General features: G+C 45.0%; 1 pseudogene; it reads left to right on the forward strand.

The window, feature by feature from the left end:
• LOC109322484 overlaps positions 1-17,097 on the forward strand; it is a 281,987-nt pseudogene that overhangs the window by 210,074 nt on the left and 54,816 nt on the right.

The raw sequence follows: 17,097 nt of genomic DNA on the forward strand, positions 1-17,097 counted from the left end.
TTAATGAAGATGTTGAACAGTATGGGTCCCAGAGTCTTGAGGGACCCCACTGGTTACAGGGCACCATGATGAGTGACTGCCATCAATCACAACCCTCCAGTCAGGTGTCTACATGAGTGGTACTGTGCAGTAACTAAATTTATTTGTGATTAGTGAAGTTTACTGCACAGTAAACATGTGCTTGTGTAAAGGCATATGCTTACTGCATGGTAAACTATGCTTCTGTGCAGTAAAGCATCTCGTGTAGATGCACATGCTGAGTATCCTCAGCTACCACTGAACTAACTCAAGAGTACCCAGCACTTTACAACACTAAATTCACAACCATTGAAAATAAAGGGTCAATCCTTCATTCCCTGAGCTTCCAAAAGGCCCCTTAATGTTGGGTGAAGGAGGATTGGCCCTTACAGTTTCATATAGTTTCATAGTTGTTAGGGGCTGGAAGGGAACTTACAGATCATCAGGTCCAGCCCCCCTGCACTTGGGCAGGAACGACTGCTGGGATCAGATGTCCCCAGCAAGATGGCTATCAAGAAATATTTGAAGATTGCCAGGGTGGATGACTGTACCTCCTCTGTGGGGAGCCTGTTCCAAACTCTTGGCACTCAACTTGTTTTTCCTTATGTCTAGCCTGAAGTGATCCTCAATCAGCTTGTGCCCATTATTTCTTGTCCTCTCCTGGGGGGCCTTGGTGAACAGATGCTCCCTCAGGCCCAGATGCATGCCCTTGACATACTTATAGGATGCTACCAAGTCCTCTCTGAGTCTTCTTTTCTCCAGGCTGAACAGTCCCAAGTCTTTCAGCCTCTCCTCATATGATCTGGTCTCTAATCATGCATGTGGCCTTCCTTTGGACTCTCTCAAGCTTCTCCACATCCTTCCTGAAGTGCAGCACCCAGAACTGGATGCAGAACTCCAGCTGCAGTCCCACCAAGGCTGAGTAGAGAGGGAGGATGACATTCTCAGCCATGCTTGAGATGCCTTGATAGATGCGTGACAGTGTTTGATTAGCTCCACCAGCTACAGCGTTGCATTGGTGGCTCATGTTCATTTTGTTATCTATCACAAAACCCAGACCTCATTCAGATGTAATACTAGCAAGCGTAGCACTGCCGATCCTGTAAGTGTGTTGTGGATTTTTTCTCCCCAGATGGAGCACTTTACATGTCTTTGTATTAAACAACATCTGGTTGATGTCTACCCACCTTGTGAGCTTGTCCAAGCCCAATATTTAAAGTCCAGGGTTCTGTGAGTATTGAATCTATTTGAGGTTGTTTATTCCATAAACACTAACAAATTGTCTCTAAGAATGAAGACATTTCAATTTCCTTATTTTCCCTCATTAGGAATTTTAGTGGGCTCATCTACATGAGCCACTTAATGGTGAATTAGCATAGTTTACTGTGAACTAAGCATGTGTGTTTACAGGCATACATGCTTACTTCATAGTAAATCTCCCTAATGCCAAGTAAATTTTCTATGTGCAAATGCAAGTAGCAAATTTATACCGCATTAGTAATGGCACTGTAGTGCTCGTGTAGATGCCTGACTGGTAGCCAGATCTATTCCCAGTCAGGCATCCACAAGGGTTGGGAGATGGCTCCCTGACCCTGTGAGCTGCCTGCTGCTGGGGCAGGCTCTGCCACAGAAGCCTGAGTGAGGGCTATGTCCACCTGCCTCCCAGCTTCTGCTCTGCCATCATGATCAGGGAGCAGGGGGCTGGGAGACCCTTATCTCCCAGTCTAAGCCCCATAGGACTTGGGCTCGGAGATAAGGGTCACCCAGCCCAAGCCCCATGACCATGGAGTTCAGGCTAGAAAATAAGCATGTCCCAGGAGCAGCCTTGTGATTGTGAAACCAGCACTAGGAGCTCCCTGCTGGTAGGGGCTGGGGACCTGTTCCATGAGCATGGAGCTGGCGGGCAACACACTGGGGAGCTTGTTACCCCCCAGCTCTGCAAGCTCAAAGCTGGAAGAGCAACAAGCTCCCCAGCTTTCCCTCCCCACTACCACCAGCTCCATGCTTACAGAGCTGGGTGGGGAACAAGCTCCCCAGCCCCCACTCTGTAATCACAATTTTGATCACAGAGCAGGGGCTGGGAGCAACCTGAATGGGGACAGTTCTCCACCCAGCCTGGAGCTGGCTGGAACCTGCCCCTGACTGGGACAGTTCCCAGGCTGCCCAGGGAAGCAGTGCAGTCTGGTGATGGCTGGAGACTGTCAAGTTTCGGGCAGTCCCCAGCCAGCTCTGGGCTGCACATGTGACTTCCCCGTGGAGCCTGGGGCTGGCTGGGAACTGTCCCAGTCAGGGGCAGGTCCCAGCCTCATGTCCTGATCAAGGTACAGGCCTTGAAAAGAGCTGCAGAGATGGGGCAGGTTCTAGCCCCCTGCCCTCATCCCCTGCAGCTCTTTCCAAGCCCATGCCCCTGATTAGGAAGTCAGGGCCAGGAGCTCTCTGCTGTCGGGGCAGAGGGACATTGTCCCCTCCCCAACAGCAGGCAGCCCCCAGGGCCAGGAGATAGTTGTCTTCTAGCTTGCTGCTAGCACCCAGGGGGAGTCTGGAGCTCCCCCTGGTGGCAATAGTGTTCATTGCAGGGCTGCAGGGAACTGGGAGCAAATCTGCTCCTTAATTCCTGCATGTGTACACACCTACCCAAAAACCCTTATGGTACAGTAGCTTACTGTGCAATAAATCTGGGGTAAATGCAGTAAAGGCTGGGGTAAATGCATGTGTAAATATGCCCAGTGCATTAGTGTCTTGGTATCATCATCAATATATATGCCACTTCTCCCTGATTTTTTGTTGCAGAAGTGAGGGCATTAGAATGTCTTCTTTCAGAACTGCTTTTGAAATGCTCAATCTTTTTCACTGTGCAGGAATATTGTGAAGTGGATCTAAAACATCAATCCTTGGCTCAAGCCAGTGCAAACCTTGCCACTGCAGCAGAGAAACTTGAAATTATTAGACAGAAGCTTAAAGTAGGTTATTTCATAATTTGAATTGATCTTGGGTTTTTTTGTTCTTGTCCATCATACATCAAGTGTGATGCAATCCATATGGATATTTAACTTGTATTACGAATAAAAAAATTAAAATTGGAGCTTGACCATAACAGTGTCATTTAAGAAGAATGTTAGATTTACTGTATAAATTCTGCTGGTTGGTTCTCTAAACTAGTTGAAAATACAGTATATTCTACTGTCATTGATGCCGAGTCACAAGTGATATACAAATATACACACAACATACTGATGGGAACTTTCCTTTCCTTTTTTCTTTCTTTCTTTTTTCCCCCACAAATGTTATTAAAAACACACTTGTCACCCTACCCTTACAAAACTTCATACATTAACCATCTTTGTTTTACCAAAATTTTGTATTGCAAAAACAACTGCATATCCAAAAACATTTAACTACATATATTAAACCCTTAACTTATATCAACTTCCCACAAAAGAACCCCTTACAGAATTCTTTTTCTTCATACAGAAATCCATGAAAAACAATTACCTCAGCAACCACCTGAAACTCCCCACCCCTCCCATCAATCCTCTCTGTTGGTTTAGTGAAATGTGTGTCCAGTCCTTTTTCCTTCGCTTCTTCTCTGCCTCTCCTCCAGTCTCTTCTTCATCCTGATCAATGTAGTATTTCAATTCATGCAGACCCAGCTTTAGACACTATTTTTCAGTGAAAGCCAACCCCTTAATAACCCAGAGGTTTCTTACTTTGTGTAAACTAGTTTTAAAACATGCTAATAAAGTCCTTAATAACATTTCCTCCTGTCCCTTTGGTATGAGTCCATATAATACCATCTCCCCTGCTAACAGCAGGTTTATTTGGGTGACATTCAGAAAGTGGCAGACCCTTTCCCACACTCCCTTTGCATACGTGCACTCCCAAAACGCACGTCTCACTGTTTCTTCTTCCCTGCATCTCTCCCTTGAGTAGTTCAGTGAGCTCGTCAACCCCACCTGTGTTGCATCTCTCTCGCCAGCAAGATATTTCTTATGACCGTCCATGCTAGGTCAGCATATTTGCCTTTTAGTCATTTACCCACCACCACTCCTCACACCTTCTTCGCTTGTCCTTCTGTGAAGTTTTCTACTGGCAACATTCTGTCTTTCTCCTTTACCCCTTTCATCGATTTCTTATTCTTATTCCTTCAAGACCTTTAGCCCTATCTTCCCTATTTTATACTTTTGCATGAAACCTTCCATCCTGATGTAATGAATTGGTGGTTGCCACACGCATTGACTCTTCAAAGAGGTCTGATATACTCCATATTTCCTCAAAGTGCAAGGGACTTGGTTGTCATGGGTGACTTCAATTACCCGGACATAGATTATGAGGAACACTTGGCTAGGTCAGATCATTCATGCAGTTTTCTGACTGTGATTGAGGAGCTCTTTGTGACCTAGGACGTGCAAGAGACAACCAGAGTTCATACTCTCCTAGGCTTGGTCTTAGCCAGGGGAGATGATCTGGTGTGTGGCTTCAGCATTGAGGGTAACCTGCATGACAGTGACCATGAAATTATCAGATTCACCACCTGCTGCAAAGTTGACAAAGCCAGCAGGATTGAAGTCCTGGACTTCAAAAATGCTAACTTTGACAGGCTCAGAGCATTAGTAGGGGAGGCAATGCAGGACCAGGAAGACAAGGCAAATTGGGTGCACAAAGAGTGGTCATTGCTCAAGGATATGATCCCTGAAGCACAAAAGAAAACTGTTCCTGCAAAGAGGAAAGGCAGCAGGAGGGCTGGTAAGTCCTCCTGGCTTAACAGGGACACTGTGGTCCTCTTAAAAAAGAAAAAGGAGGTGTACACACAGCAGAAGCTAGGAATGGTCCTCAAGGAGGACTATCCAATAGTGGCCAGCACTTGTAGGGAAATAATCAGGAAAGCCAAGGCAGCGACAGAGTTTAGGTTAGCTACGGGAGTCAAGGACAATAAAAAGTCCTTCTTTAGGTATGTAGGCAGAAGAAGGAAAACAAATGGAAGTGTGGGACCCCTGCTTAACACCTCGGGACAGTTGGTGACCAACATTCAGGAAAAAACTGAACTCCTGAATGCCCACTTTGCTTCAGTATTTCACCAGACCAAGGAAAAGTCAAGTGAGATAAGGCTCACAGGGGACATGCCAGGACTGACAGCCTCCCTGCTGTGGATGCTGAGTGGGTACAATGCCAACTAGAAAAACTAGACATTTATAAGTCAGCAGGATCAGATGAACTTCATCTGAGAGTGCTGAAGTAGCTGGCTGAGGTCATCGTGGAACCCCTGACAAAGCCCTTCCAGGATTCCCTGAGGATTGGAAGAGGGACAACATTGTGCCCATCTTCAAGAAGGGGAAGAAGGAGGACCTGGGCAACTATAGGCCAGTCAGCCTAACCTCCATCCCAGGGAAAATCCTGGAAAAGCTCATTAAAGGATCTGTGTATGATACGCTCACAGAAGGTAAGGTTCTGAATGACAGCCAGCATGGCTTTGTCATGAGTAGGTCTTCTTTTACCAATCTGATCTCCTTCTGTGACCAGGTCTCTCACCACCTGGACATGGGAGATGTAGTGGACATTATATATCTAGACTTCCAAAAGGCTTTTGATCTAGTATACCATGATATCCTTGCAGGAAAACTGGAAGATTGTGGGCTCACCTGCTCGACGGTTCAGTGGGTAGGAAACTGGCTACAGAGTAGGACCCAGACAGTTCTCATTAATGGATCTGTGTTGTCCTGGTGCAAAGTGGCCAATGGTGGCCCTCAGGGGTCTGTGCTTGGACTGGTGCTTTCCAACATCTTTATCAATGATTTAGATTGGGGAGTGAAAAAATCGCTGGCCAAGTTCACAGCCAACACCAAGTTACGGGGCAGTGTGGTCACGCCAGAAGACAGGTTGCAGATACAGGAGGACCTGGACAGGGCTGAGAGCTGGGCAGACCGGAACCAGATGAAGTTTGACACTTCTAAGTGTAAGGTGCTCCATCTAGGGGCAAGCAGCCCTGCACATACATAGAGTCTTGGTGGTGACAGCCTGACTTTCACCATGGCTGAAAGGGACTTAGGGGTAATGATTGACTATCGCATGAATATGAGCCATCAGTGTGAGGCAGTGGTCAGCAGGACAAACAACACACTGGCATGCAGCAACCGATGCATCTCATGTACAACTAAGGAAGTGATACTCTCGCTGTACTCAGCACTGGTGAGACTGCAGTTGGAGTACTGCATCCAGTTCTGGGCACCAGACTTCAGTGAAGATGTGGAAAAACTTGAGCGGGTCCAGAAAAGACCCTCCTGTATGATCAGGGACTCGCAAGGCAAGCCATACAAGGAAAGTCTGAGGGACCAGGGGAGGACTAGAAAGCTGATTGAAGATCACTTTAGACGAGACATAAGAAAACACTTCTTTACAAGTCAAGTACCAAGGTTTTGGAACAAGCTCCCCCAGAGGTGGTACAGTCACCCAGCCTGGCAATTTTCAAAAAGAAGAGGTCCTGAACTCCCGGCGCTCTGCTGCTCTGTGCTCCATCCCTTCACATCTGTAACACACTAAGGGGACAGCACGCAGCGAGGTGCATTTCCATCCCACATCTGCTACACTTGCATCAGTTCCAAAGAAGGTAAATTGCACCAGTTCTGATGATCTAAGTCTATGGATACCCATCATAATTTGGTCTATATGCAAATTACTATGCATATAAGCAAATCACTATAGGCATGCTTATTTCAAAGTCAGCGTGTTCAAGCTTGCTCCTCACTTCCATGTACTTAGGGAAATCAGTACCTGAGAGAAAGGGGGGAAGGGGCTGCAGGGGGAAGATGTTGTGGGGGCAGAGGTCAAGGAAGCCACCTGACCCCTTCTTGCCCCCCAGATTTATTTTCCCTGCTGTAGCAGTGGAAGGGGGACAAATTCAAGGCAAGCCTCCAATAATTAGATTCTATACCTGTAAAACTATAACAAATGTATAAATTTTCCATATATAGAATCGAATTACTGGGGGTACTCTCATTCAGGGTCATCTTATATTTGACTAAATACAATAATTCCTTCTATCAAAGAACTATGATTTTTTTCTGGCTTCTTCCCCCTGAAAATTAAATCTACAAGTTAGCTTCCCCCAGCCCCCCTTCCCCCGCAAACAAATCCAATAAAAATAAAGCAAGCAGAACCCTCCCCAGCCTCCTCACGTTAATATGACCAGGCGCCCATGTGAGACATTCCATTTAAAGAATTACTACGGCATCAGTATTGAAGCTTGGACCTATTTGGACTGATAAAGAATAGAGAAGTACAAAGTAGCCTTTGACCTTGTGACATTTCCAAGTTCCAAAACTAGTTATAAAATCAAGCTATAAAATGCACCAATAGGTCAACATTTCACTCTATTTTCATTTGACCATTTTGCTTTCAAAAACACCCAGGAACAATGAACATTTGAACTTGAAGTGATCCAGGTTTATTTTTACTCCAAAAGAAGTGGCTTCAGTAGAAATATTGATTTTGTAGCATTTGTCCAATCATCTGCAGAAAATGGAGCTGATCATGCAATCCCTTCTGAAGGCAAAGGAAACAGTCATTGTTCACAAAGTAGCTCCCATTGATTTCAGTGAGATTACTCACATGAATAAGAATTGGAGGGTGAGGGATTTGACCCATTATCCTGTTTACAGTGATTATGTCCAATTATGTGCTGATCTGCTTGTATACGGTTTTCATTGATGCTGATCCAGTTTAGTCTAAAACAATATGGTTGTCTTCCATGTTTTTCCATTGTTGTAAAGAAAAACTCCAATCCATTGTCTAAATTGCAGAGTTTTTCTACTGTATCTTCATATATTATTCTGAGATCTGAATTAGCAATCATTAGTATCCAAGTTGCATTGTTTAGGTCTGCCTCCCACAGTCTACTGAAAAGTCAACACTTAAAAACATTTTCTTATGTTCATTTATTATTGTTCATTATAGTTAATATGCTAGTCCCTAGGAGACAACTGAGAATGGAACTCAGTGCTAGGCACTATATAAACATAAATTAGAAAACACTCCCTGTTCCAAAGTGCTTGTACTCTCAAAGCAGAGGAAACCTGGGACTGGAAGGGACCTAGTGGGTCAAGTCTAGTCCCCTGCTGTTGTAAGCAGCCACTTCATAAACTGCTCAGGCTTTATCTTAAAACCAATTAAGTTTCATGTTCCAAATGCTCCTTTTTGGAAAGCCATTCCAGAACCTTCCTGCCTAAATTTATTCAGGGCCAATTTCTTTTCATTTGTTCCTGTGCCAACTTAATTCTTTAGTGTTTTCCACTCTCTTTTTCTTGGTGTGTCATATATGCATCTTTTTTGATGTGTTAGACTACACTAATAGTGCCTTCCTGCCTTCATTTTGCTAAATTAAATATGCCAACCAATCCAAATAAGGCCAACAAGAGGGAGAGGAAAGGATATAATATACCAGCATTATTAGGTGATTGTAAAGTGCCTTGAACAATTCACTATGATATTGGTTAGGAATTATGTTTACTATACAAAATATTAACCATCATCATCCTCAAAGCCTATGGCTCATTTTATTCTGGACTGACACCATTTATGCTTTTCTGACTTTTGAGTTGTAAAGCTGTAGTTCAAGAACAGTAACAATTGATTATTTTTGCCAGTGATACTTTCAAAGAAAATAAGTGATGAAATGTACAGTATATTTCAGTGTGCAAGGATCACTTTGATGCACAATTTGCAATGGAAATTAACATATAGCATATTCATGTCTACCGATAAGGAAAATGACAAACGCTCACAATCCTTGTTCAATTCACTTATTCAGTAAAAATATTCCTTCCATTCAAATCTGTCATGAATTTTGTTTCCTTTTTAGAGGAAAAACATGAAAACAAATAATACTGAACTAATAGATAAAAATGACTTACTAGCTTTATAGCTAGGGACCTACTTAATTTGCAGTTTCGTGGATTTTGTGGAAATGGCAAAATCTGGGCTTGTATGCAAAAATCAACAAAAAAATCCCTTAATAAAAATGAAATGCAGTCCCTTGCTGCCTGGAAGGGAAGGTGTCACCTGGCAGGATGGCATGCCTTCTGCCAGGACCTCTTCCCCAATTAATACCAAGGGGCAGGGCTGCATAAAGGACAGCCAGCCATCAAGATGGCAGATGTCCCCTTGTCCCTCCTCCTCCTTGGGCTTCTCAACCAATCAGTGCTGAGGGGTGGGCCCTCTCCACCAATCAGGGCCACCACAAAATGCCAATGTCTTTTCCTCCTGGTTGTGGGTCATGGGCTGAGGAGGGAGAGATAGGTTGAAGTAGTAAAACAAAGACTGTGGTGCTGGTGTCATTGTGAAGGCTTCGGCTTCCATGATCTCAGTCTGCTTTTTGGTGAGAGAGGCGGTGGTCTGCTGGGGAGAAATGGCCTCCATTGCAAAGCTGGCAAATCAGTCAGCAATACTGAAGTCCTCAACGTCAGGAAAACTGACTTTGACAAACTCAGGAGGCTTGTTGTCGAGGCCCTAAGGGACCACAACTCAACAGGAAGAGGAGTCCAAGAGGAGTGGTTGCTCAAGGGAGTGATCCTGACAGCACAAGGGATGGCCATCTCATCTTGGAGGAAGGGTAAGAAAAGCGTGTAACAACCCCCTTGGCTTAGCAGGGAACTCGAGGACTTCCTATGCCTCAAAAGAGAGACTTATAAAGGATGAAAGGTTGGAATTACTACCAAGGAGGATTACTCAGCACTGGTCCATACCTGCAGGGCGTGGATCAGGAAAGCTAAGGCTGCAACCGAGCTCCATCTCCATATTAAGGATAACAAAAAGTCCTTTTTCAGATATGTAGGGAGTCAGAAAAAAAGCAAGGGTAACATTGGACCCCTGCTGAACCAAACAGGACAACTGATAACCGACACCCAGGAAAAGGGAAACCTGCTTAATGGATACTTCATGCTAGTCTTTCATTAGTCCAAAGGGACCGCCCTGCCTAGCAAAACACAGGATGGCCAGGGTGAGGGTGTATTTATACCCAGCATCGGTGTTGATCTAGTAAAGGATCACCTTGAAAGGCTAGACACCTTCAAGTCAGCTGGTCCTGACAGATTACACCCTAGGGTACCCTAGGTGCTGGCAGGTGTCATAGCCCAACTATTGGCAAAAATATTCAAAAATTTGTGGTGCTCAGGTGAAGTACCTGAAGCATGGAAGAAGGCCAATGTGGTACCCATCTTCAAGAAAGGGCAGAAAGTAGACCCCGGGAATTACAGGCCAGTCAGCTTGACCTCAATCCCTGGTAAGATTCTGGAAAAAATTATCAAGGAGACCCTTCTGGATAAGCTGGCTGAGGGCAATATCCTGAGGGATAGCCAGAAAGGGTTTTTTGCAAGTAGGTTTTGCCTGACCAATCTCATCTTCTTCTATGACCAGGTGACACATCACCTGGACAAGGGAGAAGAGATTAATGTGATATACCTGGTGTCGCAGGGCACTTCCGTGCCCCGCTCCTAGTGAGGCTTGAACTTAAGGGGGGAGGTGTGTCGCAGGACACTGAAGCGCCCTGCTCCTAGAAAGAGGGACATGTGCCAGTTGCCGGGGCAACTGCAGTTTGGTCAGCTGACCAGAAGGGGGCAGGGCCTGGCCTATATAAACAAGCCAGGCTGAGGCCACAGTCAGTTCCCCTCTGGCAGCCGAGGAAGTTGGAGCTCTGTTGAAGCAGGCAGAATAAAGAAGCCCGATGGCCTGAACAGCTTCCGTGGAAGAAGACCATGTGGAGGAAGCCCTGGTAGGGATTTGGGAGAATAAATTGCCTGATGGTTTAGAGTTTACGTTTTAGCCAGGAGGCTTAGCTTTGAGTTGTAGCCGATTGGCTCATGTTATTATATTCTGTAGTTTGTTGTTACACTGGAGGACCAGGTGAGGCTAATAAGGCTTGGACGAGGCCTCAGTGGGGCTCCACAGTGGTGTGGGGACCCCGGTGCCAGAGAGGGCACAGCATTGAGGGGGCATTGACCCCAGCCCTGCAAAGGGGCACAGTGGATTGAGGGCCAGGTAAGGCTGGGGCTGCCTGAGCCCCAGGAGTTGTAGATCCATGAAGGGGATTTAGGGGCCAGGCACAGCTACAGCCACCGGAGCCCCAAGTGTGAAGAAAGGCTCCAGTGTGGGCATGAGCATGGGAAAAGACCCCATTGCAGATGTGAGCATGGGGAAAGGCCCCAGGGTGGGCAGCAGCCACGGAAGAAGCCAGGGAGTGCCCGTGAGGGCGCACTGGTGAGGAGCCCCAGGGAGGGCACACTGGCGAGGACTTTTTATGGCAACTAGGACTTAATTCCAAGGTTAGACCCCAGGGCAGACAGGGTCGTAAGCAAAAGCCCAATCGCGAGAGAAGGCCCGGTGTGGGCTCAGCTGCGAGAGAGGCCTGGGAGCATCCGCGAGGACCGTGGGTGACTGTAAGGAAGGAGAGGCCAGAGAGCGTCTGTGAGGATGCAGGCCATCTGAGAAATTGACTAGAAAATGTCCAGGACATCCACAAGGCTTGGAGCGTGGTACGAACCACATGTAGCCCTTAAGGCATGAGGGCACCGAGTCACCTCAGATGGGGCACAAACTGGAGTACGTCAGGGGTACCATGTCAAGGAGGACTAAAGGCAGCCTCCCTTAATACTTTTAACATCAAAGACGTGGCAGGCGAGAACGAGGGTGCATTGACACCAACTTGGCATGGTAGGGTGCTCCAGGAGAGATCACAGCCGCTCTTAGGACCCTGCCTTGTGACACCTGGACTTTAAAAAAAGCCTTTGAACTGGTGTTCCATGACCTCCTCATGGAAAAATTGGCCAACTGTGGCCTCAGCTACACCACAGTCTGGTGACTGGGAGATAGACTCCAAGGTCAGACCTAGAGAGTAGTGGTTGATGGCAGCAAGTCATTATGGCGCACTGTAACCAATGGCATCCCCCAAGGCTGTGTCCTTGGACCGGTTCTCTTCAACATCTTTATCAACAATGTGGACATTGCTGTCAGAAGCGCACTGGCTGAGTTCGCCAATGACACTGAACTTTGGGGCATAGCATCCACGCCTAAGGACAGGCTAGTGGTCCAGGCTGACTCGGATAAGCTTAGTAAGTGGGCAGATACAAACCTGATGACATTCAATACTGATAAATGCAAGGTACTCCACCTTGGGGGGGAAAAACCCCACAGCATGCTTATAGGCTCAGCAGTGCTACACTTGCTAGCACCACTGCTGAAAGAGACTTGGGGGTCATGATTGATTGACCACAAAATGAACATGAGCCAGCAATGCGATGTTACAGCTGGTAAAGCAAACAAAACCCTGGCTTGCATCTATAGATGGTTTTCAAGTAAATCTCAGGATGTTATCCTCCCACTGTACTCAGCCTCAGTGAGGTCGCAGCTGGAGTACTGCATCCAATTCTGGGCTCCACAACTCAAGAAGGATGTCGAGAGACTTGAGAGAGTCCAGAGAAGAGCAACCCACGTGATGAGAGGGCAATAGAATAGGCCTTATGAAGAGAGGCTAAGAGCCATGGGACTCTTCAGTCTGGAGAAGTGCAGGCTCAGGGGTGACCTGGTGGTTGCCTATAAGTACGTAAGGGGTGTTCATCAGGATCTGGGAGAATGTCTGTTCACCAGAGCGCCCAAAGGAAAACAAGGACCAAGGGTTATAAACTCCTACAAGGCCATTTTAGGCTGGGCATAAGAAAACATTTGATGCTAGCTGACTTCCTGCCCCTGGGGCAGGGGGCTGGACTTGATGATCTTTGATGTCCCTTCCAGCCCTAACATCTACTAAATCTATGAAATCATCTTTGCATGCCATAAGCAGGCTGTGAAAAACTCTTTGTCTCACCATGATTTAGGTAGGTCTATGTTTATAGCTAACAGGTAAGAATTTAGCTAAACAACTCCAAGTCTAAAGCAGATTATCCTTCTGGATTTTTCAAGGAATTTCTGGTGGAAATCTTATTACTAAGATGCCCTTCAATCTAAAATAATATTTTTATATGAGTATATTAAACCAAGAGATAAATTTGCTTATGTAAGCAGGCAAACTTGTGTACGTGTATATATTCTTAAGGCTGCATTCTGATGAAGTGAGCTTCAGCTCACAAAAGCTTATGCTATATATATTACATCCACCCCCGGCCTTGGTGGTCTATAAGATGCAAATCAACCCTGCTCTGTGTGTGTGTATGTGTGTGTGTGTGTGTGTGTGTGTGTGTGTGTGTGTGTATGCGCATGTGCTGGGGTAGGGACTGCCAGTTAGCTCAGTTTCTGCACAACTTAGTCTGCCATTAAAAGCTTTCCCTAGCTCTTATGACTGCTGAAATACTAAACCAAGTAAAAATTGATGTTTGTCTTCCTTAGAATTTTAGACCCATTCTGAAACAGCATATTTAAAAGATGGATGGACTTTTATTGTCTTTCATCTTAGTGATGTATTAACCATGAACGCTAACCACAGAGGTTTAAATAGTATGGTGACTCTTCTGTTGTAGGTTATTTGAGAAGAAATATCTAGAAGAAGTACTGTGGCAAAGGAACATCTCATGCCCAGTCTAATTGTTGGCCTGCCCACCTGTCTAGGGCAGTCTGCCCACCTGCCTTGCCTGCCATACCTTTGATGTTACTTAATAATTGCTATTTAGAAGGTGGGAGGCTGCCCATTTAATGCCCAATGCCAAGGCCATAATATACAGCTCTGACCTCCCCTTTACCATGTCCCATGCCTCGCAGATGGCATCCAAATTACTCGTAACTCCCCTGGGCCTACTGCTGAGCCACACTCAAACTTCACCTCAGGTGTCCGGAGACTTACCTGGGTCACACGCCCCCCATCACTGGGGCCTCAACTCATGCCCCGTCAGTAGGGCTCGCTCTGTCAAACTACCAGGGCCAGCCTACGTGCAGCCCTTCAGACCCCTTTTACAGACCCTACTCTACATAGCCCTCCCTGGGACTTCTGGACTTTACACCCCTTGGGCCTCAGGAGTCCATCAACCTACCTGGGCCCCAACTCAGCCTACGGCCCACTCAGGCCTCAGGAGTCTTTCAGCATGCCTGGATCCTGCCTGTCCCTGCTGTGGGGTTACCCACCGTGTTGGGGCTAAAGATAAAAGGTGCTCCATGCTCACCTTTCATTATGGAGGCAACTGGTGTGGCATTTCCTGGGGCCCACTCCACCACAGGCAGCCCCACCACACCATCTATCCCTAACAGGGTGTAGTTTCAGGTCATTCCCTAGGACCAGGAACCTCCTCCATCCCCACAGTTCCTACCCTTGACCTTCAGGTATTCTGGGAGCAGCAGCTCCAGCCAGGCAATGTTATCCCTCTGACTCCCTGCAGCAACCACCAGCTTAGCCTTTAGGGTCTGGGTTTATGTTGAGGCTGCTCAGCCCCATCCTCCAATCCTGGAGCCCTCCCACAGTCATGTGACCACCCTGCTAGGCCACACTGAATTTGCCGGTTGCACCTCAGTCTCAGTCTGATCAAACCTCTTAAAGTGGCAGCCATCAAAGGTGCCCAGCCACAAGTATCTATCTAATGTTGTTGTGTATGGTAACCATTAGAGTGGAAAAGTTGTGTTGGATCTGTGGTATGAAGCCTACAATTCCTGGTTTCCAGAGGAGTGGAGTATTACTTAGAAGGGGTCAAGGGAGAATGACAGAGGACTCTGTATAGGGGAAAGTAGCAGGAAGCTGGTTTACATACTAGATGGCCCAAGCAAAGCGAATAGCTTTAGCAACGACTAACTTACTTGGAAGTATGTGAAAGGCTTATTCTCCAGTAGACTCCAAAATGTATCATTTTCCTCTGCAAGGCTGCAGTAGGATTTAGGTTTTTTGTGAGCATGAAGGTACTCTTTTACTCTTAACAGCTGCTGGTATTATTTTTACTTACCTAAAAATATTGAACTTTGGTGCGGAGTGACCATTTTGTTTATACCTGCCAAAAAGAGAAAGGGAGCAGTGTTTTTTTCTTATGGCTGGCAAGGGAATAAAGTACATCATTTGCAGTTGATAACAGAGTAGTAAAAGAGGAACGGGTCTTTGTTTGCAGCTTTCTGTAACTGAAAGAATGACTTTCCTTTTAACTGTTAAGGGAGTGGACAAAATGAGGCCTTGTTTTAGAGCTCCAAGTTTTTTTTCCAGGGAAGATTTTCAAGAAATGACTATTCTCATTTTTCAGAGGCTGGAAGGCTCAGGAAATGTGTGTATGAAAGTCACCTCTCAGTATACCATTCGATAGATCAAGATGTTTTGGAAACTTTTCAAAGGCAAGCCTTTTTTGGGGGCAAGGGGAAGTTGTTTTTTGTTTTGGAGGGAGGATTGTTTGTTTTGTTTTTTAGTGGTACCTCAGACATATCACTAGACTCGCTTGTGTTACCAACCTATCCTGATAAAAGATTTGTGCAGAAAACTTGCCAAATGTCTAAAAAAAAAATATGTGCTGAGTGACATAGTGCCACTATTTGGAAGTATTTAGTAAATAAATATTTTCTTTTATGACCTGAAACACATTATTTACACAAATCACCTTAAAGTTACAAACCAGCTTTGTATAATTTCTGTGGCCCTTCAAAGCTTCATCTGGACATCGGAAGATGGTTTCATAGAACCTATACCAGGCCTTCCATTGGACTCCTTATCTGCCACACTCAAAACTTACTTTATCTGAGTTTTTAAAAAACATGTTCTATGAATAAAAATTATACTGTAATGCCCTACAAGTAGAAAATTACTGTGTGCATTTATCTTCAATAAAAACCTGTGCATATTTATAGTGTTAGTTTAGTACAGTATGCTATACTAGTTTATCTGCTGGCCTGATTTAAATATTATTCATTAGTATTCATTGAAGTGGCATAGCATATTTTTAATTTTTATTGTTTGTTACAAGGATTCTTAATACATTCATAATGAAAAGGACTAAATGGCCACCAGGAGTATTTAAGATCATAGAAATAATTTCCCTTTGTAAGAGCATACTGTCTCACCTTAGGTTTCAAAATGAATGTTTCATATGTTCTTGCTTTGTAGTGATCATTGTACATGTTTGTATCTTGGTTTTACATTGCAAGGACTATTTAAATCCTGGCTGTATTGTATTTTAAAATTGTAAATCTGTAATACTTGCCCCTAATTACAGCAAGACTTTTGAGGTACAGTAAATGACTTAGTGTCAGCTGGACACAGCACGTAGCCAGAATTAATAGAATAAAATGTGCATGAAGAGTGAGCAGGGAGATGAGAGCCAGATCTTCTACACTGGTAGAGCTCAGCAGAGTTCTTTTTAAGGCTAAAGTTGTCTCTGTAGCTGCTCTATTTTTCTTAATAGTTTTGACTGGTGCATCCCCTGGCCCTCTTTTCAAGGAAATCTTTGTCTGATATGCCAAAGCTACAGCTATTCTTCTTGTGCTCCCTTATCCTGTCACCACTGCACAGTGAGACTGTCCTGATTTTGCCTTCCATTCTTAGTTGGGTTGAGGAAGCAGAATTGGGCCTGTTGCTGTTAGATTCATGCTAATTTTGTAGCATTGCTTCTTACTATTTGTGAAAGTTGGCTGATATGCAGCACAAGTCCCAGGTAGGTACAGAGAATGAGAAAATGACCGACAGCAACAACACAAGGGATTCCTATCACAGCCGCTCAGAATTATACAACACAACACAAATAGATTTTTTGCATAATGACTAAAAAAACTGTTAATAATGGCCATCTTCAGTAACATAGCAACAGCCAAATCCTTGAAAAGAGGAAGTTTTCATTGATAAAGCATTTCATTTAAACATTGAAATTTGGTATAATGTGGAGTATGAAATAAGTTTTGAAAGGGAGCTGATGATTAAGAAGAAATGCAGTGGGCATTTAATAAATGGAGGAACCGCAAGATAATTAACTGGCATGCATAAAGATTCATGCTTTATACCAAAATTTTAATTTTGCACATAAATGTGCCTGATGTAGGCAGCATTTAATCACCTAGCTGACAGGAGTAACTACTTTCATTTAACCTTGACTGAAGATCATGAATTCTAACAGGTTTAATTGGATACATCATTTAACAGAATGAACAGAG

The sequence above is a fragment of the Crocodylus porosus genome, unplaced genomic scaffold (assembly GCF_001723895.1).
Source record: "Crocodylus porosus isolate Cpor-Errol unplaced genomic scaffold, CroPor_comp1, whole genome shotgun sequence".
Classification (NCBI taxonomy): Eukaryota; Metazoa; Chordata; order Crocodylia; family Crocodylidae; genus Crocodylus; species Crocodylus porosus.